The 22,923-nt window shown below is 35.1% G+C and overlaps 1 protein-coding gene across 2 annotated transcripts in view; it reads left to right on the top strand.

Annotated features, from left to right (window-relative positions):
• Positions 1–22,923, top strand: part of THSD7A (thrombospondin type 1 domain containing 7A) — a 664,277-nt gene that overhangs the window by 151,180 nt on the left and 490,174 nt on the right. For both annotated transcript variants that reach the window (XM_045052422.1, XM_045052423.1), the window contains one exon: positions 19,980–20,060. The gene's annotated coding sequence lies outside the window, so the exon portion shown is untranslated. The remainder of the gene's footprint in view (positions 1–19,979; positions 20,061–22,923) is intronic.

Here is a 22,923-nt window from a genome sequence, read left to right as displayed (position 1 = left end):
TTCATTCTAAAAAAGAAAGAAAAGTGGAAAGGGGTACAGTTTCCTTCCCCCAGTTGTATAAAATGTTTTATTTGATAGGAAAAAAAAAGAATGTTATCAAAATAAGAGAACAATATTAATATGAATACCACTGTTCTTTGGTATAGTTTTTCTTTCCTTTTTATGGCCTTTTTGCTGATAATCTAAGGCATACATTCAAAGAAGTTACAGCCTGTTTTTCCTTCTATTTTAATGACCGTTTCTTGAGGAATTTTTTTATAGAAAAAAATGTTGGGAGACTTCAGTATGTACCTCAGAAGACCCTGGTGACAGGGCAACAACATGTCACTTGTAAAACCAAATCTTCTAACTTTAACTTCTTTTTTTGCCTGTTAATAAGAAAGAGAAATCCTGAAATACACATAAACAACTCATGGTTAGGCATTAGAAAGTCCTATGAGTATACGAAGGAGTAATACAGAATTTAATCTGTATTGAAAATGTAGCTCAGGAAACTGAAAAAAAATATGACTCTGGAGATACAAACATAAACATTCTACAATTATCTAGACTGGAAAAACTCTGACTTTTGAAAAAGGATGCCCCTCAAATTTTCTAGAGAGTTTCGGCAAATGGCTGCCACATTCATGGCATCCCATGGAGAGTTTGTGCTCAGCTGGGTGCAACCCCTGGTGACAGACTCATGGTTTATCCCCCATTGCCACCTGCTCTGGACATTAAATAATATATAACTTCAACTTCTAACCTGTGTATTTGCCATTAAATTTATAAGATGAACATATATCAGAGCAAGGAGAAGGAACAGGGTTGAGACAGCATGATTTATTTTTGACTTGTGCAACTCAATTGTGATTAATATATGTGCAGCAGCTGTCTTTTTAATATAAAACACAATTTAAACTTTACAGATCTGTTAACCAAAGAGCCATGATTGTCATTAAATACAGTCACTCCATTATAGGAAGGGAAGTCATAATTAGAGAATACAACAGATGACTTCTGAATATATGTTGTAAACTTGTGGATGACATATTAAGGTGTTCCGCCCAATGTTTCTGGGCTACTTTGATGCCCATTGACGTGGTACTATTTGTCTTCAAGTGATAAAATAGTTGAAGATGACTATGAATTTTGTTTTATTAATTGCTTCCTTCCATTTACAATGTAGCCTTAACAACTGGAATATAGGAAATCGAAGACATTCTCACAGTATGGCAGGTGAAAGCTCATTCACATCCTGAGTGATGATAGCGCTAATCAGCCCTTACAACAATCAAGATTATTGAGCTCTACCCATAGGGAATTCATTTTTCCAAACGTAACATAAACTGCTTAACATTTTGCCAGATAAATGGATAAGTGATGGGTGAGTTTCATTGCAACTTAAAATAGGTATTGATACTGTGAACTATTTTATATTGATATTTGTAAACATATTTAATTTCTTTAAAGTGTGTTATTTACTGAAAAGTTGATGTCAACTTTACTGACTTTGCTTTCACATACACAGAGAAACATTTAATAAAAAAATCACATAAAACTCCAGGAAAAGTAATTTGTTACTGTGCATTTTTTTGGACTGTCAAAGTTTTATTTATGAAACATTTGGCTTCTCTGATTCAGACAGTGGAAGATGGAGTGAAAGGTGGTTTTCTGGGATTTATACCTTAAAGGAAAAAAAAAACCTCTGAATTTTTACACAAGAGTTCTATATAAGAGTTTCCTCAGAACCTTTTAAAAAGACAGCTTGGGAACCACCATCTGTAGATACTCTGCTTTAATGAATCTAGCTGAAGTAAACCCAAGAAGCTGACCAGTAACATCTCTTTTCTCAGAGTCATTCTGATTAAAATGATACCGAGGGGAAAACTGTGGAAAATGCTAGAAGCAGTAATACATGATCTAATCAAATCATTCAATGATTAATTTATTCTTCTAACCATTAACTTAGTAGATATTTATTAAATGCTTGTGGGCAGTAGCTTATTATAAGTTTATTTAATATTTATGTTGGAACAGTTCAAGGGGAATGAGTTCCTCATTCTTTGATTAAAGAATAAGGAGAAGTGGAGTTACCTAAAATAACACTGGTTATCCCCCAACCCCAAAATGCCAATTTAGTTTATAAATGTCTGCTTTTACTCAAACTTTATTGATTATAAAGTACAACATTTTTCTCTTGAATCCATAGATGTCTATTAAGACTCAGAATATTAAATCAAGCAAATGTTAGATTCTGTACGTTGTTGAGGTTTGGCTTGAGATACAGTTCTCTTTTTATTACAGGAAAGCCTCCTTAACTTAGGATAACAGGTGTTTATCCCTGTATGCTCTTGTTGCTCCTAAGATGATTTGACTATTTAGGGATGAGAGAACCAAACACAGGATTTGCCTGTTATAAGTAACTCTTCTTCAGTGTTAAACGTTTTTTAAAAACTGTAAAATTTTATATCTAATTTTAAAAATTGTTTACTTTGAGAGAGAAAGCAGAAGAAGGGGAGGAGCAGAGAGAGAATCCTGAGCAGATGCCATGCTCATTGCCAAGCCCAACACGAGGCACAGTCTCACGATTGTGACATCATGGCCTGAGTCAAAATCAAAAGTCACTTAGCCAACGGAGCCACCGAGGCACCCTATATCATTTTTTTTTTAAGTTGCAAGGGGTTAGGGCTATGATCCTCATGGATAGCCTGGAAGAATTAATTTTCTTTATAGAAGTAGCATAATATTCTGAAAAACAGAAGAGAAAGGCTTGGGTATTTTTTCAGGCAAGAAAGTAAACAAAAATACATGAAAACAAAAGCCTAAATTTTGTACCTTTTCTAGCTATGCTACATAAATTCTATTAATCTTATGTTAAATCAAATTCTTTTAAGTTCAGTCACAAAAAATGTAGGCATAACTCATCTAACTATCATGTTAAGCGACCATAGTTTTCTTCTTACCTGTGACATTCAGGAAACTATTCGACCTATCACAAGACCATTTCTGTTAAATTTTTTGTTGTTAACATATTATGAATTTTCTGGTTTCAGGCCAGCTGATTTTTTTTTTCAAATAGCAAATTTAATACATGACTTCTTGTCAGAGCACTAGGACATAATATGTATATATGCAGTTACGCTTAATTATCCAACCGATTATATTTATCAAAGGTGTAAAAACACAGGTGGGAGCTAATTGAGTACATGCTGAGTAATTATCAATGGAAATGAGTTTGGCCATTTTCTTTTTGCACTGGGAAGATTAAACAATATTGTTGAGTAAATATTGATATTATATTTGTGCATTCATTAAAGTGCAAAAGCTTCTCATTTTAATTCCACGGACATGGATTAGAAGGAAAGGATTAGATGGAAACACCCTGAAGCATAAATGTGTTCGTGGGTTGGGTAAATTCTTTTTAAGTAGAATCTGATTTGCAAAGGAATCCCCATATACTCTTGTTGATCCTAAGATGATTTGTCTATTTGGGGATGATAGCACCTATCGCTGGTTGAATGTGAGTAGCAATAACATCAGCTAGCGATTCCTTAATAAACAGAATTTTCTCAAGGCATTATTTACAGGTGCTAACTTGTCAATCAATTATTTGTCTTTTAGATAGGTAGCTGTAATAATAACCCATACCTATATTAACAGCCTTTGTAAGTTTTCCTTAGGTCTTAAAAATAGTAGTTGCTCTTCCAATTTAAAACCATAGTATGAGAGTTGCTTTACAAAATGTGGCCATCTACCAGCACCCCATCTCACAGTCGTTACTACTGTGTAATCCCAAGCTATTTATTTTAAAATACATTTGAAATCTAATGCCTATTACGTTCCTCTTTTAGAGGCAAATGTAAGTACTACCTCAAATAGGGTTCAACAAATAGCACCTGTTTCAGAAAAGGCCTTGGACTACATGAATAAAGATAACAGTGTAATGAGGAAAATTATGTGTTTAGAATAATGGATCCTAAACCCAGTACTACTGTCGTAATTGGTGGGACTGCAGACATGGCAGTCTCCTTTTCTATGAATAGTCCCAAAGGGGAGATGTTGTAATATTTTCAAACTAAAAAAGGTGACCTAAAGATTATTAAAAGTAAACAAATTTGGGAGCATCTGGGTGGTTCAGCAGGTTGAGCGTCCAACTCTTGGTTTTGGCTCAGGTCATGATTTCATGGTTTGAGTTAGAGCCCTACATCGGGCTCTGTGCTGACAGTCTGGAGCCTGCTTGACATTCTGTCTCTCCCTCTCTCTCTGTCTCTCCCTTCCCACTCTCTGTCTCTCTCTTCCCACTCTCTCTCTCTCTCTCACTCAAAAATAAATAAGCTTAAAAAAAGTATATATATATATTTTAAGAGTTAAAGCAAGGATGTGAAACATACAAAGAAAGAGATGATATGGCTACTTCTTACGTACTTGATTTTCCATCACTCATTGGCTTTGACCCTGGCACCACATATGCTTCCTCATGCTACATTTTACCTCTGCCTGCGCTATACATTCACATATCTCACCTTGGTAAAAGAGGGTAATGTGTGTGTTGGTGAGAAGTAACATACAATTCTAATTTCCTGCACCATCACCCATCAGTGCAAATTTGGTGATCAGATCCAGGTTGTTGGCCTGGCACTAATGTTTTCCTAACTGGAGTATACACAGTGACCGTGCATCTTGGGCAAGAGTATTGGTTTTCTTGACAAACAAACGAAGAAAAGGAATCTTATGGTTTGAGGACCAATAGGAGTAGATTCGTAGGGTTTTTGAGCAAATAATAAAGGATGCAAAAGAAAGATACTGAATATCCGCTACACTTTTAACAATCTTTCCATGTCTCATCATTTTGTAGAAATTTTTATGAAGACAGAAACTTCTCTTTCTTTCTGTGGGTATATTGTCGTTAGTTTTCAGTGTAAGGATTTTAGTCATGCACTTTTGGAAAACCAACTCTGGATAGCAGTTGCCCAGACAGAGGAAGCAGTAATCTTTTTCTCTTTGCATGTCTTATATAAGTTGTAAAATACTAGTTCTAAATTTCAGGCACAGAAGTTGTCACTGTGTTTCAGCTTTAATTTAGCTAGCATTTATCAAATGCTAGTTTATCAAATTTTACATTGGACCCAAGGCTAAAATTCTTATTTTCAAAGCTTTTTTAGCTGAAAATAGGGCTATAAGAAAAGTCGTAAGTAATCATAGTAAAGTCCAAAGTAAAAATGTAATCATCCACTCCCCAAACATAACAGAAGTACAAAGGTATAAAAGACATGTTGCCTGCCTCTCCTTCTATGGAGAAAGTATACTTACAAACCGAAGGCAATACCCTAATTGCTTCGGGGCCAAAGTATTATTATAAACCAAGGGTTTTTACTGAAATCTTACACATGATTAAAAAAGGAAATGTAACTCTTTCAACAGGACTGTGACGGATGGATAGTACATATAGAGATGTCACAAAATGTAAGGAGCATCTTCCTAATGGAGTGAAGCACATTAATAGTAGTCTAGAATTAAAATAACAAGGCATGATCAGACAATAAAATAATTTGGCTGGAGTTCTGGCAGGTTGACCAGGACTATACATGTAATAAGTAATAGATAATATCTAATGGTTAGTGGGTATTATGTGCAATGAAATGTGTCAAGCTCATCTCTGGCTATTATATCACGTTATACTCACAAGAAAATTATAAACTAATGATTGTTACAGAAACGTTACAGTGGAAGTTGACCAACAAGATGAGAAGGATCAGATATTAGAAGTGTTTAATGCCATGTTAAGTTTCTGGCACTTTTTTCTTTAGACAGTGTGAATTTATTGAAAACATTGTAGTTTGATTTTCTTCTTTGAAAGGAAATTAATGTTGATTAATCTCAAATATCATGCACTCTGATAAAGCCACATTACTTTAATACATCCACCATTTTCTAATATGAATATGATGATTAATAATAGAATTTCTTGATTTTATTATTTTTTTAAATGTTTACTTTTGGGGCGCCTGGTGGCTCAGTCAGTTGAGCGGCCGACTTCAGCTCAGGTCATGATTTCGCGGTCTGTGAGCTCGAGCCCCGTGTCGGGCTCTGTGCTGACAGCTCAGAGCCTGGAGCCTGTTTGAGATTCTGTATCTCCCTCTCTCTGACCCTCCCTCATTCATGCTCTATCTCTCTCTGTCTCAAAAATAAATAAACGTTAAATGTTTATTTTTGAGAAACAGAAACAATGTGTGAGCAGGGGAGGGACAGCGAGAGAGGGAGACACAGAATCCCAAGCAGACTCAAGCTCTGAGCTGTCAGCACAGAGCCCGAGGCAGGGTTCGAACCCACGGACCATGAGATCATGACCTGAGCCAAAGTCAGACACTTTAACGGACTGAGCCACCCAGAATTTCTTGATTTTTAAAAGAATACTGAATAATGTCTTTTCACAAGCACCATTTAATTCAACCTTCTTTCAAATACCAGGGAGGTTTTACTTCTCTAGCCATGATCTTTTCTATATGTTATCCTTCAATTCGGTGCTTTTAAATACTATCTAAGCTCATACTGCTCTCAAGTTTTTATTTCTACTCTAAATCTCTCCCCTGAACTCTTATATTCAGTTGACCACTTGATATATGTCCACTTAAATGTCTAAGAAGCCCATATTCTTGATTAGCCCATATTTTCCCCATTACATTGCTGGTCATCCCACCCACATTTATTAAATAAGCCACTCTTTTCCCACTCAGTGGAAATGTACCGTTTTTGTACATTAATTGACTTGAGATATTTAGATCTTCCTCCCCCACCTTTGGCTGTATCATTCTATTTTGTTCTCACAGTACAGTTTCTGGTTGTGATATCAACATGCTAACGTGGTTCTCTGGTGACTCTTGCCCTCCCATTGAGTATGGATGAAATCTGTGAATATGCTATCATACTACCCATAATTTTGTCACCTTATGTGGCACAGCTGACTTTCAGAAAGGGACCTTATTCAGATGGCCATAACCTTGTCATATGTGCCTGTTAAAAGCAAAGTTTTCTCTGACTGCAAGCAAAACACACACACACACACACACACACAGTCATGGCACACACACACAGAGTCATGAAAATGTTTGAACTCCATTATTCATATGAGCTGAGAACCCAAGAGTGGTCTGTAGGAACTGAGAGTGTTCCCTGGGTGACAGTCAGCAAAGGGGGACTTCAGTTCTATGTCTAACTACAGAGAACTGCTTTCTGCCAGTTAACAGGAATAAGCTTGGAAAGCCCCAATCTACAGATAGAATCCAGCCAGCTGACTCTTTGATTTTAGTCTTGTGATACTCTGAGCAGAGAACCCGCCTGTGCTGTGATAAGCTGTGCTGAACTTCTAACCTGAAGTTATTACCTTACTACCTGTGAGGCAATAAATGAGCATTGTTTTAAGCACCTAATTTTGCGGTAATTTGTAACACAGCAGTGGTACACTACTTCACTGGTAGGACACTACTGATTTTTTGTGTTTTCCAAACATTCTTCGGCTTTTGGGACATATATTCCTCTGTATTCACTTTAAAATTTTCTCATTTCCTGAGCAAAAGCAATAAAAAACGGTGAGCATTACAATTTCATTATATATTAATTTTCAATTATATGCCATTATTACAATATCTCCAGAAAATGGAATTTGTCTCCACTTAGAGCTTTTTATTCTACTGACTATGATTTTCCTATGTTATGTAATTGCATGTAGTTGATTTTAAGTTTATTTTCAGTATAATTGTATGTATAATTTTCAGGTATTGAATAGATTTGATAATTACACTATTGAGAATGGGGTAATTTTGTTTCAAAAATATGCCAAAAGAAAATATATTGCATCTTTATCAAGGTTAACTTTGAAATATTTAATTTTCTTGGCTAATTGAATTAGCTCAACACGTCAAAATAGTGTTCATTGGCCTTGAAACTTTATTTTACCATTGCATTGGCCTGGCTAACATTGTACTTCATGAGATTAGTTTGTCTTGACATACATAGACTAAATCGTATAAAGAGTGAATTTAATGGCAGTAGGGACAACAGGATCTTACTTCAAAAGTCTGTCATAAAGTAAAATGAAACAAAGAGGCACCACAGAGATGAAATTGATAAAACTGGGGGAGTAATTGTGAAGTCCTAGATGGAAATGGGTGGGAGCAGATAAATTCTACCTGATTCTGAGGCTTTAAATCTAGATGACTGTGTCATTGGCAATTTAATGAACAGATACTGGCAAGAGCATGTGAGTGGGAAATAGTTGAGAAGTACATTAACTTGGAACTGACTCTATGGAGTTGATAATGCCTTCGAGGTGGAGGCACTTTGACTATTAAAGTTAAGAGTCTCATAGTATGGTTGAGAAGGCGGTAGCCTGGGATTTTAAAGTCTTAGACTGAATTCTGACTTTGCCATGAGCTAGCTCTTTTATCCTGCATAAACAAGACAACTGTTTTGAATTTGAGTTTCCTCACATACTAAAGCAAGAGTGTTGATGAAATTTACCAAACATTTATTGAAGATAAATATTTGGAAGATATTGTTCTAGGAATTAAAGGGGATGAAGCATAAGTGTTCTGAAAGGTATTAAAGAAGAGCTACAATTAATTTTGCTAGATAGGGATGAGTGACTGAAAAGTTTAGGGAATAACACAGGTATGGGGACGATCAGATCTTATTTGGGAATATTGATCTAGTCCAGTGTACTGAAATGGAGTTGGTATGGGAGCATAGGTGGAAATCGATAAGTTAAAAAGGAAGAAGATAGGTTGAAACACATGAAAAACTTCATGCTCAAACTAAGAGTTTGGCTTTCATTTAGAGTCATTGAAGAGACATAGACTGGCTTAATAAGGATATGGTCTGCATCCTCATTGCATTCGCTCAAATATTTATCTTTTCTCATGTGGATGACATCAGTGTCTTAACATGCATACTTCCAGCATATTCACCCTCTATTTCATTCTCAGTACAGTGAAATGAAGGAATTTTACGTTCCTAGTGTAAAAAAATTCAATGCGTGTTCCTCCAGAAAATTGAAGTGGATATCCATTGCCTACAGGATATAATACAAACTCCACAGCATAGTGAATGGTACCTGTGACACACTTGTCTTTCCCCACAATCTATTGCTTCCACTTGCAACCTTGTATTTCACTCATTGCAAATCTATTTATTATGCTACTTCAAATATATATGACCTTGCACAAATTAATCCTTCTGTCTAGAACACTTCCCATTACCCCTGTGTTGCTTAGTGAGTATCTATTGAGACTTGGGAACAGTTTGATCATCATCTTCCTTATGGAGAATTTCTCTGACCTTTTTTCTCGCTCAGTACCGTATTACTCATCTATGCTTTCTTGGGTACCCTTCCCTTTAACCCTTGAAGGGGTTAAAACATTGTTGTTTGGTCAATTTTTTTTTTTCCTTATTAGGTGGACATTCTTGAGGACAGGGCTTGTATCAGATTTTAAAGTTTTCATTAATTACTTGCTTTGAGATTTTTTATCTTGGCATGTGCTAGCAGTTCCAGGCTCAAGAAGGTCCTCATTTAAATCATGTAACAAGCGTTACTGTAGACAGATCCGTGTTAATTGTCAGAATTGTTTTTACTCCAGATTTTAAACACATTTCTAAATTGGAAAAACAACAACAACAAAACACATTCTCCTGAAGGCATAGAGTTGAAAAGAGCTTATATAAAACAAACACAAAATCAGCGTAGAGATCGGTTCAGTCTTTGGGAGACTGTAGGATATTTTTATATCTTTTAACCAAAAAAAAAAAAAAAAAAAAGAAAAACAAAATTCAATGTAAGGATCACTTCACTCCCTTGTAGGCTATAGGATATTTTCATATGTTTTATCATCATTTTACTTTGATGTCTACGGAAATTTTTAGAAAAAATATATTCAACCCATTATTTCTATAATCTAATGTTCACTTGTAGCCTCGCATCATAATTTGTTTCAATCTCAATTTAGGACCTTCCTCTAGTATATTTATAAAACTGGGACATCTGCTACTGTTGGACATTCCAACCCATGCAGGAGCCAGCTGCAACATACATTATTTATTCGAACAGCTGGTTGATTTGTAACTGTTTAAAAATTCTCCCTCTAAAGGCATAACTGTATGAATTTTTTTATTTTATATTTCCCCTTTTTTTATAATTGGTTTCCTATGTATACAAGTTAAAATGAAGAAGACCTGGTTGATTAAAACAATAACAGTAAAAAATGTGAGTAACAGTGATACACACACTAAACATACATTGGACAGAGGAAAGGCATGGCATTGGTTTATGTTCTGGAAGGCACTTCCTAAAATATCCAATTTGAAGATAAGAAACCCTCAGAATATTTTTATTTACACAAGTACTGAAACTGATAGATTAAAAATATGCACAGCCATGTAGCAACCAAAATTTTAATAGGTAAGCTTTAAAAATTTATTATATTTTAATTGATTCCTACACATTTTACCAAAAAAGTGAATTATCTTTAAATCTTACATATTTTAAATCCTAAAATTATAAGAAGTAAGATTAGAGCCAACAATATTTTTGAAACTGAATGTTTTTTCCTTCTGAAATGGTCATTTTTTCCCTTTTGTTACTAGGTAAGGATAATGTTAAAAACAAAATGCTCTTAAAGGGAATTAGGTACAACTTTATCTTGAATAATTTCTCAAGATATTCTCCAAGAAACAGGATGAGAAAGGCCTTCTAAGAATTTCCTCTGAAATTTACACACACATGATTAAAACCACACAGAAAGCTCTAATGAAGCCTTTCACTACAGTGTATTGATATAAACGTTTACTTAATTTGGTGACACATAAGTTTATATTGTTCATTAGCTGAAACTTAGATCCTGAAACAGTGGCTTTGATGGTTGATGTGTACGGATTACACACTCACATTATGGGTTATTTTATTGGAATAAGTATCCTATTTGAGTTTTAAAGTTTTTTTAAACCATGGATGTCTGATTATATGCAAAAAATGAAAAACATTTATTAACATTGATACTGTTTGGTCAGTGGCATATAATGTGTAGTCAGATTATGGACTACTGTATTTTCTAATTATCTCATTACAAGAGCAACATATTATTATAGATTGGAAAATAGAGAATTCTTAAAACACAGTCACTTTTTGTCTTGCGATGTATCTTTAATAAAGCATCATGTGGTGTATGGTCTTAAGAAAACTTTCATTGACATGTATTAAAAACTTTCCCATACCACTGATAACTTTATACAATATATAATTCTTAATTTTACTTAGCCAGATCCATATATTTGAACATTTAAGTTTTTTATAGACATATGCTATTATAAATAAGTCAGTAGAAACATCCAAAAAAAATTTTTTTAATGTTTTTTAAGAGAGGGAGAGAGACAGAGTGCGAGTGGGGGAGGGGCAGAGAGAGAGGGAGACAGAATCTGAAGCAGGCTCCAGGCTCTGAGCTGTCAGCACAGAGCCCCACATGGGGCTCAAACTCACAGACCACGAGATCATGACCCTGAGACAAAGTCGATGCTCAACCGACTGAGCCACCCAGATGCCTCGTTAGTAGAAACGTTTTTAAAAATAATTCCATGATAAAATCCTTACACATTGTGTAAAGGACAAAAGGAACATCCATCTTAAGCACTATTGATACTTAATGTTGATGTGCTTACCGGAAATTGTGTGCGTATTTTTGCCCTTAATGATAGCTGCAAATTATTACATACTTTTGTAATTCCTAAAGTAAGCAAATACATGTATATGTTAACAGTATAAAAATTTTAAGGTATCTCAAGGGTAGAAATCACATAAACATAATATAAAATTTAAAACTCTGTCAATCTCACTAATTGAGTATATAAACAAGAAAGTTGTAAGCAAGTAATGGTCCTACCAGATGCGTAAGATGGTATTTTTGGTCCCAAGCTGGCTGATGCCTTGAATTTTTTTTTAATCTAGTCTATGTTTTTTATTAATTGAATATTCTTTCCCATTTCTTCCATCTTTTTTTCCTCAACTAACTTTGATGTTGCATACTTTTTGTTCCTTTAATGTTTGCTATCAAAACATGTATTACTAACCTGGGTCTTTATTCGATTAACAACTTTATTGGTTTCCTGAAGAATGCAGGTATTATACAGTGCAGTAACACTGATTGCCCCTCTCCTGACACAAATGTTTTTCTCGCATAGTTTATTATCACTGTTCTATATGGCAAAAATTGATTTAGGTTTGCATATATATTTACCATTTTTCAACAACATTTTTCTTGCATCTTTTCCTCATTTCTTTTATTCATTCTTGACATTTCCATTTCAAATACATGTGTATTCTGTATCTTTTAAAGTACTACTGCTGATGCCTATATTCTGCAAGTATTTCAGGATTTCCTTTTGCATACATTTTTTTTCAGTGGTTTTATCATCTTTGAGGTGAGAAGCACTGTAGACCCAGTGTCTCTCAGAAAGTATGGTTAATTAATTGTCACTGTCCCCTGATTTCAGCCTACTTTTGTCAAGGTCGTATCTTTCCGGCTCTCCGGAGGGAATAAGCTTCATTTACACAGCTCTCAGTCACATTCTGGCTTTAAGATTTTTTTGGTCTATACTTTTTTAATTGAAATCACATATTTTTTTTCCCTTCCCAGCTTTAATCATTTTTTTTCTAAGTTACAAAGGATTACATGCAAAATGAAAGTTTCTAGAGTTTAATTCTAACGGCGTTTTTAATGTATATAGCTCAAGTTATTTCAGGCAATAAATGGCATTTTTCGGTGTTTGCTTTTTCCAAATCCTAAAACCTGGTTCAGAATGCAACTGTATGAAAGACTTTTGTATAATTTCCCATTATTCTTTTTATTTTTCATTGAATATTTGCATGATGTGGTGGTGGTATGCAGCAATACAGGGGGCAGTGGTATACGATGTTATTTGGAAGTTTTCAAACTAAAATTCTGTGGGCAAACTCTGGAACATACTAGTGGAGCCGCTGAAATAAATGGCATTTTGGTTTTTATCTATCTGTTTTGTCTTCCTGTCTTCTAATAGTGCAGACTTTTGAATATGGCATTCTTCATTGTTCTCTTACTAATCATTAACATCTCCCACTTATACATTACAGTAATGTTTTATTTTTTTGTTTTATTTTTTTTTAATTTTTTTTTCAACATTTATTTATTTTTGGGACAGAGAGAGACAGAGCATGAACGGGGGAGGGGCAGAGAGAGAGGGAGACACAGAATCGGAAACAGCCTCCAGGCTCTGAGCCATCAGCCCAGAGCCTGACGCGGGGCTTGAACTCACGGACTGCGAGATCGTGACCTGGCTGAAGCTGGACGCCCAACCGACTGCGCTACCCAGGCACCCCTACAGTAATGTTTTAAATTCCAGTATCTATCTCTTCCTGAAAAACTCCAAATTTTGCCATCGGGCCATGATATGTCTTTTGGCCAGAATACATCCACTTGTTTTATTTAATGGTTTCTCAACTTTAATGTATTCAAATTCTAATTTTCTTATTGTTTTGGCCTGTTTCATTGTCTTTCCTTCTTGCCATTTCCAATTTGGTGGTTTTCCTGCTCTTCTGCATTCATAGGGTCAAAATACCAGAATCACTTTGGTAGTAAACTTTTGTTTGGATTCCACAGACCTCCTCGTTCTCTATGTTCAGTGTCTTTTTTGTTTCCTGCCCTCACTTTTCTTTCTAGACACCATCACTGCTGTTCAGTTCATCATTATGTTTAACCTGTTAAGGAATAAAAAGCCTTTAAGCTAGCTTCCATATGCCTGTCACCTTAAAGTCACCTCCAGGCATACCAAAATACATTCTGTTTCTCCTGTACACTTTTCCACCTCAAATTTTTATTTATGTATTTTAGCCCTAGTAAATCCAATTTCTTGCATTCTTTGCTTTTAAAAACATGGCCGGGTAGATACTAATCATAGCCCAGCAAATGTAGTTATGAACTATTTGTGATCCTCCAGGTGGATTGCTTTCTCCTTTTTTTGAATTCCAAGAACATTTTAGAGCTCTTGTTTGTTATACATTGAGCTTAACCTGTAAGATTTGAGAGTGCTGCTGCCCCATATGGTACCAGTTTGCCTCATTTGGCTTTTGAGCGCTTGAAATGTGACCTGATTTGAGGTCTGATTTGAGATGTGCTGTAAGTGATGAGTTAGTATGGAAAAAAATAATGTAAATTCCTAATAACCTTTTATAGTGACCCGTAACAGCCTCACGTATGCTGCAGCTTATAGCACATTCACAAAAAGATTTGTAGAAATCTTGACTTTCTTAATATTGAATCAATTGTGAAGTCACATAGTTTCTAGCAAAATAGCGTCTTTAAGAGGATGCCGAGATCGTCCTGGAAGTTAGAGACTCTTTTTTACTGCTTTTCCTTCCAGTATTAGGTGCACAACAAGCGAACTGAAGTGTTCTTCTAAGCTCGGCATCCTCCCTAGTTTTTCATACCCTTTAGGATGGCCTTGAGGTGAAGCTGTATTTAAGATCAGTAACTAGTTAAATCATGTTTTTGAGTCCTGAAAAAGCCATGCAGCTCTTTACGTGACAGTCGGGAATGAACTGAGGTCCAAGATTATCTAGATAAACAAGCGTTATTTGATAATGATCTGTGTTGGTTGCATTGTGCTGCATGAAGTCATGGCTTTGGTTTGTGATACCAGGAATGCTGACAATCTGACATAGACACACTCTGAAATTGGGCCTGTGTCTTTCTGGTGTGAATGACCTTGCAGCACAGTTGATAGACTTTTTCCCTCTTGTAAAGCCAGGAGCACAGCAGTGTCCACTTGAATGGCAAATTGTGATAAAGTAGCAGGAGCAAAATCGCATAGCATAATCACTGCAATTTTTTACTGAATTGAGCCCTTTGCTCTTTCTCTTGACAGAACAGCTTATTGAATGTGTGTGTGGAAAACAAAGGCAGTAAAGAAAAATACCTTTTTTTTTTTTTTTTGCCTGAGAATAGAATAGAAAATCTGTCTACTTCCAGAGTGCATTTCTTAAGTGGAAGAACATTTTCAGGTACAAACAGACTCTTTAGAAATATCATAAAACTGTGCTGCTCAAGGGCAATTCAGTGACTGATGAGGCTTCTATCTGGCAGGCTGGTCAGCTTGAACAATGGAAGTTTTTTGTGTCCTTTATTCCTGGAAAATGGAAAAATTCTACCAACTAATACAGTTTTTTTTTTTTCATTTAAAGGTAAAAAGAAGATTTTAACAAGGATAATGTTTTATTTTGTACATTTAATAATGAAAGGTCTGTCAGCTGTAGGTTAAAGTTTTATAATGAACACAATTTAAGAGAAAATCAATTGTTCAGAATAAAGTAGAAATGGATACTGGGAATTTCTGGGTGTGAACCATAGCTTCAGTATTGATGGGGTTGGGAATGAGGCTTCCTGACTTTTCTTAGCCTTTTGAAATTTAATAATCTTTGAAAATAATACCCTGAAAAATTTCATAGATGCTTCATTTAAAAATTTATTTTAATGTTTATTTTTGACAGAGACAGAGCATGAGTGGGGGAGGGGCAGAGAGAGAGGGAGACACAGAATCTGAAGCAGGCTCCAGACCCTGAGCTGTCAGCACAGAGCTCCATGTGGGGCTCGAACCCACGGACTGTGAGATCATGACTTGAGCTGAAGTCAGATGCTTAACCGACTGAGCCACCCAGGTGCCCCAAGATGCTTCATTTTAAAACAAGGAAATGGTGGGGTGCCTGGGTGGCTCAGTCGGTTGAGTGTCTGACTACGGCTTGGGTCATGATCTCACAGCTCCTGAGTTCAAGCCCCACATCGGGCTCTGTGCTGGCAGCTCGGAGCCTGGAGCCTGCTTCGGATTCTGCGTCTTCCTCTCTCTCTGCCCCTAACCCACTCGCATTCTGTCTCTGTCTCTCTCAAAAATAAATATTAAAAAAAAATTTAAAACAAGGAAATGGTATATATCACAAAAATGTTTTGATGAAATTTAGTAAGGGAATAAAAGTCTCAGTTTTAGACATTGGGTTTTAGTATTTGGTGTTTACTACTCATTCCAAAGGTGATTTATTCTGATTTAATTGATATTTGCATTTGTATCATAATTTCAGACCATTCTAGTTATGAAGCATAGGCTTCTGTCATATATTTTAAATTGTAATGAATATCAAGGATCTTTGGACATCTACCCTTTTGTAAAATTTTATTTCCTCCTAAGCATGATATTTGTTAAGAAAAATTAGGAACATATTTTGGAATTAAATATAATGTCCTTTAACACTAAATACTCTGGTCACGGTATTAACTGGTTTTGTAAAAGTTAATTAGTGTGAATACCATTTTATAAAACATTTTATCCTGTAATCTTTTACAAAGTAAGGAGTAGAAATTATACCTCAAGCTTCATAAAGTCTTAGTGTATTTTGTAGAAAAATCCCTTATTTGGCAGAAAAGCTTGAAAAGACTGGCAGATACTCATTCTTACATGATCTCTGGGAATTCCCTAACTATCCATTCCAACTTCCCTTATTACTGATAAATTTTAAATACAAATTGATAAGGTCTTATCTCAAGGACAGTTGGACTTAAACAGGTGGGGCTAAGAAACTAAAGTTGAACCACTCTTAAATATCCATTAGCTGTCTTCCACATTTTCTCTTTTGTTTTCACTCCAATGTATTATTTGCTAATTGAATGAAATAATTTGTTATTGAGCATTGATGTAAAAATAAGAATTTAAAAGGGATGGGTATTAGGAACAGAAAGTATGGATTTCCTGTCTCCTTTTCACTGCCTCCCCAAAGCCTTTTGCTTTATGTAATTTATATGGTTCTGAGAATGTCATCCTTCATTGTTCCGGACTAAGATTTTCCTAGGAATACTACAGTAGGTTACCACATTTCAGAGTATCTCTTTTAGTGCTCTTGTCTTTAATCCTTAAGTCAGTAACATGTAGAGAATAATTGAAAGGCATTAAAATAAAGCAACTGTAAAAGATAACATGTATTTAATTATTCAGCTATTGATGGGGTTGAAATCATACAAAGAAAAGCTAAAATACCAACACATTGTATATGATTTACTAATGCATAGAATAGCATCAGTTTTAATAGCAGCTGTATTTTTTGTTTCTTAGGCTCGATTTGTATTAAGGTTTGCATTACTCAAGTAAAATGGAAAGCGCTTTTTTATGTGACGTGTACAAACAACCTAAATGTTTAAATGGGCTATTAAACAACAAAAACATGAAATTAATGTTATTTCAATTAGTATATCCCTGTGTACTTGTGATTTTGTACCTGATTTTGTACCATCTGTTTGGTGTATTAAAACTCCCTACTGGCTTTTAAATTCTCATTTGAAAAAGAAATACCAATATATAATTTTCTCATAATTCCTCATCTCTCTTCTTAGAAGTTAATGTGAATGATTTATCGCCCATCCTGGGCCGTTTGTATAAAAGGTGCCAGTTCCTGCTGGTCCAGATCATACAGGATTCTTACTCCTTTGGTAGTTTGTTTCTCGGTTTCTGTTCTTAGGCCAGCTTCCTTATAATCACTGAAGCGCAGTTGCCTTTCCTGGAAGCTCAGTTCCATTCGCATCCTGGAAGGATACAGTTGCTGCTGATGCCCCTGCTGCTACTGTTTTGGGATGATGGACTCCTGCTGTTTTGGCATAAATGTTGCATTTACACACTGAGAATAGCTGGCATTTGGGAGACCTCTTATCTTGAAGATGATGAATTCATGAACTGGAGTGTGTTTTTGTGCTTTGTATTCTATTTTTCATTCATTTAGCGCCTATTGTTATGGTGCCTCAAATAAGCATGATTTATTTTCACACTTTTATTTATAGAGCACAGTGTACTTGCAGGTATGCACTGCATCCCAACAGATTTTGTTCTCCTGTGGGGTTGCGTTTTATCCAGTTTATATTTGTTGCCTTTTTTTTTTTTTTTTTTTACTATTTTTGTTCATGTTTAGATTTCTTCTTGTTCAGAAGACATGTGCAGTTGAGAAGCTCAGGTGTGGGAAATGGACATATCTGGGTTTTAAACTGAGCACCATTCCTTTGTGATATTATTCCATACTTAAAGTCTTGTTCTACCTTATAAAAATGAGAATAATACTACCTTTTCTATTTTTTTTAAATTTTTTAATGCATTTATTTTTGAGAGAAAGAGAGAGAGAACGAGACCACAAGTGGGGGAGGAGCAGAGAGAGAGGGAGACCCAGAATCCAAAGCAGGCTCCAGGGTCTGAGCTGTCAGCACAGACCCGGACACAGGGATTGAACTCGGGAACCTTGAGATCATGACCCAAGCTGAAGTCGGATGCTAACCGACTGAGCCACCCACTCAGGCAGGCCTATTTTTTATACAATTATTATGATGACTAGATTGAATAATAAATTTAATATATGCAGCCCTGGGAAGATGTTGAATAAATGTTAGCATCCCTTCTATTCCAGAATTTCATTAAATTTTCCAGATTAATACGTGATGGGGTTAAAATAAAGCTTATCTAAGTTGGTAGGTAGATTATTTATGGAGTCTCCAAGTGTTAACCCCTAAAGATGTATTTAGTAATTAAAAAGGGAAAATAGTAACTGTGGAATGCGGAGTCCTGGCAAATACCACTTTAACTGAGCTATCAACATTCCCACGCCAATAATACTTACTGGCTTCATGTACTTTCCAATATGATACATTCGCTGAGAAGAAGTGTATGATTCTTTCCAGTAATACAAAATCTAAGCCAAATCAAAAGTAAACATCAGATATTCTAAACTGAAGGCTATTGTAAAAAATAATAGTACTCTTCAAAAGTGTCATGGAAGACAGGGAAGACTGAGGAAATCACAGATAGGAGATGAAAGAAACCTGAGAACTAAATGCCATGTGGGATCTTGAACTGGATCATGGAACATAAAAGAAACAGTAGAGGAAAAATTACAAAATTTGAAAAAGTTGAGTGTATTAGTTAAAAGTATCCTACTGAAGTTAATTTCTTAGTTTTCATAAATACTCTGTGGTTAAGTAACAAGTTAACATAAGAAGAAGCTGAGTGATAGATTTTGTTGGTTTATAATCTGTAGTATTTTTGAAACTCTGATATGACCCTAAAATTATTACAAAATTAAAAGTTAAACCTAGACATGTACACCTAAAGCTGGTAAAGCAGTATATATTGATAACAATCAATAAATTGTTTTCATTTTTTAAAAATGTTTATTTTGAGAGAGAGCACACATGTGCAAGAGAGAGTGGGGGGAGGGGCAGAGAGAAAGAGAGAGAATCCTAAGCCAATACCATGCCCCCATGTGGAGGCCTGATGTGGGCTAGATCCTATGACTGTGAGATTACGACCTGAAGCAAAATCAAAAAGTCCGATGCTTAACGCTGGGTCACCCAGATGCCCCCAATTTTTTCTTTACTCATGACCATTTCACTGTATGGTCCTTTTTTTCCAACTGTGTTTTCCTAGTCTGTTTATCTGATATTTCCTAGAAATAGCTTTGCGTCACACTGTTAAACTGTTTTAAATGTACACTGGACCCCTGAAGTTTGCAGAGAAGTATTTGATTAACATTATTCCCAAAGGCCATCTTGTTTTTGAAAAAGCATTCAATCAGTACAAAAAGTATGCTATGTAATTTTAATGCTACTCAGAAGCATTGAGTTTCCTGGAAAATGACAAAGATACAAAACTGTACCTGCTTCAGAGATGGTATCTTGAGCATAATTTTTTTTTCTTTTTTTACTTCTAAGAAATATTAACATCTTTTTGGGGGCTGGTTCCTTTAAGTGAAAGAACGTTCGATGGACATTTCCGAGAAATATTCAACAAGCATTAAGGGCTGGTATCTGTTACGTTAACATAAAAAATAAGTTACCATTTTCTGTGTGGTATAAAAAGTTGTGATTGTAACATCTGAGAGATTGATTTTTTTTTATTTTAAGCAGGATTGGAAACGGTCAGAACTCCTCTGGCCAACTCAACTACCGCTCAGCCTGAAGATGTAGTTGGTGCAACCAATGGTAATTGTAAGTCATAACATTGCAGTGACAGTTACTGGTGCCCCTGATATTTTCATATGCGTCTCACTTAGTTTTCGTAGCTCCTCTCTGAGTAGCTTCAAAGTGTGAAAACATGGGAAATTTCTGAAATCTAGAAATAGAGTACCAAGACTGGTATCATTTACCCAAATAAAAAGGAATTTAAAAAAATGACAATTATTAAATTGGTGTGAAGAGATGGAGGAGGTGCTGCCTGTTTGTTGGGAAAAGAATCTTCTGGCCTCTAAGTAATAATAAAGGAGTAAAGTGAGTCATGTTCGAGGAGCTAAGTAAAATGAAGGAGCGATAGGAAAGTTGAGGGGAAACCTTCCTTTTTATAGCTTACACATATTTGTTGATTTACTCTCTTTTTCCTCGGCGTTTTGTCTGTCATTTTGCATTTTTGTCACGTTCCAGTGGAAAACTCCACCTGCTAGTGGAAAACAAGCGGTGCAATTATAGTAAGTCACAAAAACCTCTATTGGATTTTGAGTATATTGAGTTAGCTAGGGAGTTTGTTTTATTATGTTGCTGCCCAGCTGAGGTAAAAATTTATGGCATTGGGAGTCTAATTTTAGCCATTCTAATGAGTATGTAGTGGAATGTCATTTGGGGTTTAATTTGCATTTCTCTGATGACCAGTGATGTTGAGCAAAATTTCATGTGCTTGTCATTTGTGTCTCATCATTTGTGAAAGTTCTTAACCAATAGTTGGCCTGTTTTTAATGAGTTTATTTTTTATTTTCTTATTGAGGTCCATGAGTTCATTGTTTTTGCTATATGTTCTTTCTCAGAAGATTATTATGAGTATTTTCTGTTACGTGTAAGTTTTCTTTTTTTTTTTTTTTCCTCAGTAGTGTCTCTCAGAGAGCGAAGTTTTAAATTTTGATATCCAACTTACTGCCTTTGTGTTTGTAGTTTGTACTTTTTGTCACCTATCTTAGAAATCTTTGCCCACAACAGGGTGGTGAGATACTAGTTTTCCTTGGGAATTTGTAACTTGTATAATTTTAGCTTTTGCATTTAGCTGTATAAGTCACTTTGAGTTAATTTTCATATGTGGTCGAATTTAAGGTTCAGTTGTTTTCTCTTGTTGGAAAACCAGTTGTTACAGCATTTTTGTTGAAAAAGCCATCATTTCTATCCCTGAATGGCTCTTAGTTCATCTGAAAATCAGATAGACATGCATATGTGAGTTCATTTCTGGACTCTGTTATTTGAGAGCACTTAACCCTTTGTCTAGCTTTTAGCAAATCCTAGACAGTATAGACTTAGAGTAATTTTTTCAAGCAAGTAATGTAAGAGTTCTTTGTTTTTTTTTTTTAAGAATTTAACTTTCCTAGGTCCTTTGTATTTCCATATATATTTTAGAATTAGCCTGTCAATTGCTAAAAAAAAAAAAATAAAAACAAAAAAACCTATGTTTTTGGATGGGAGTGTGTTGAATATACATATCCATTTGGGGAGAATTTAAATAAGTACATGTTCATAATTTCCCATCTTCCTGTTAGTGAACATGGGGTGTTTGTGTGTATACACGTTATACCTGTGTATATGCATCGTGTATGTATATAATATATTCTGAATATATTACACATATAGCATATAGTATTGTTTAGTATAGTATGTGTATGACAGCATACTGTTTATATGACCTTTATTTAGAACTTAAGTTCTTAAAACATGTATTTGAGGAAACAGTTGAGTAAAGTGAGTAGAAACTCAATATAAAGCAAATTGTCAAGCTATGTCCTCATGTCTTTGGCATTGCATAATTTTTTAAATGTTGCTTTTAAGATTTATTATGCCAGTGAAAAATCTATTCAAAAAAAAAAGAATAAATAATTGGGTAAATTTGGTTTATTAATGGAGGTTAGGCTTGAAAAGAACTAGGGAACAAGGAAGGCAGGAATGTTTAGAACCTATCCCTAAACTACATTTTGGCTTTTCATCCCAAAGACATCCCTTTTTCTTTTGTCACATACTGATTTACTCAAAATCTTCCTGAAGGATTTTTATTTGTCTCTTTCCACATTTTTTTTTTTTTGTTGCTTTGTGACATATGTGAAATACCTAGCCCTTTTCAATCTATTTAAATAGAGCTTCCAGATCCATACTGTGTTTTACCTTCAGCTGCTCCAGGGTAAAGCTGATCTTTATATTTCCATAATCACAATCTGCATTACCACATTTTAGGGAATATGATTTATATGGCTTGGAGATATGTGCTCATTCTTATTAATTTGGTTATTCCATTTTATCTTTTCACATAAGTTTGTTGTATGTTGTCACATAGATTTATTTAATTGTAATGACGGAAACAAGAGTCAGATAGGTCTTTGTATTATTGTCATAGTTTTCCATTTCTCCCTGTGATAGACCTGTGTTATGTCAACACTGGTCACTTAGAAGTGGCTGTTTGTGGTGCTGGGAAGCTACTTCTCTACTTTCTGCTTAAAAAGTGGCATAATCTGATAGGGATATCTATCAGGGGCTTGGCTAGGAGTTGTTAATGTGTCAAACCTGCCTTATATTACTTGCCCCAAATGGCCTATTCCTTTGCTTGTGGCTTCTCATTATAAACATTGTTCAAAAAGCAGTTGTAATATTATTGTGCCTTTCTAGGTTTAACATGAATAATATTCTTAGAATATATAACAGTGTTGTAGTCATTGATTTTGATTTCATGTGAACATGTTTTAATCATAACATTTCCTTTTAAAACCAAACTGCTTTTACACACACACACACACACACACACACACACACACACACACACACAGTCTATAATAGATAGGAAAATAAAAAGATCAGTCTTTCATCACAGATGGTTTGTAAAGCCCTGGGCCAA

The sequence above is a fragment of the Felis catus genome, chromosome A2 (genome assembly GCF_018350175.1).
Source record: "Felis catus isolate Fca126 chromosome A2, F.catus_Fca126_mat1.0, whole genome shotgun sequence".
Lineage (NCBI taxonomy): Eukaryota > Metazoa > Chordata > Mammalia > Carnivora > Felidae > Felis > Felis catus.
This window is presented reverse-complemented; position numbering and strand designations above follow the sequence as displayed.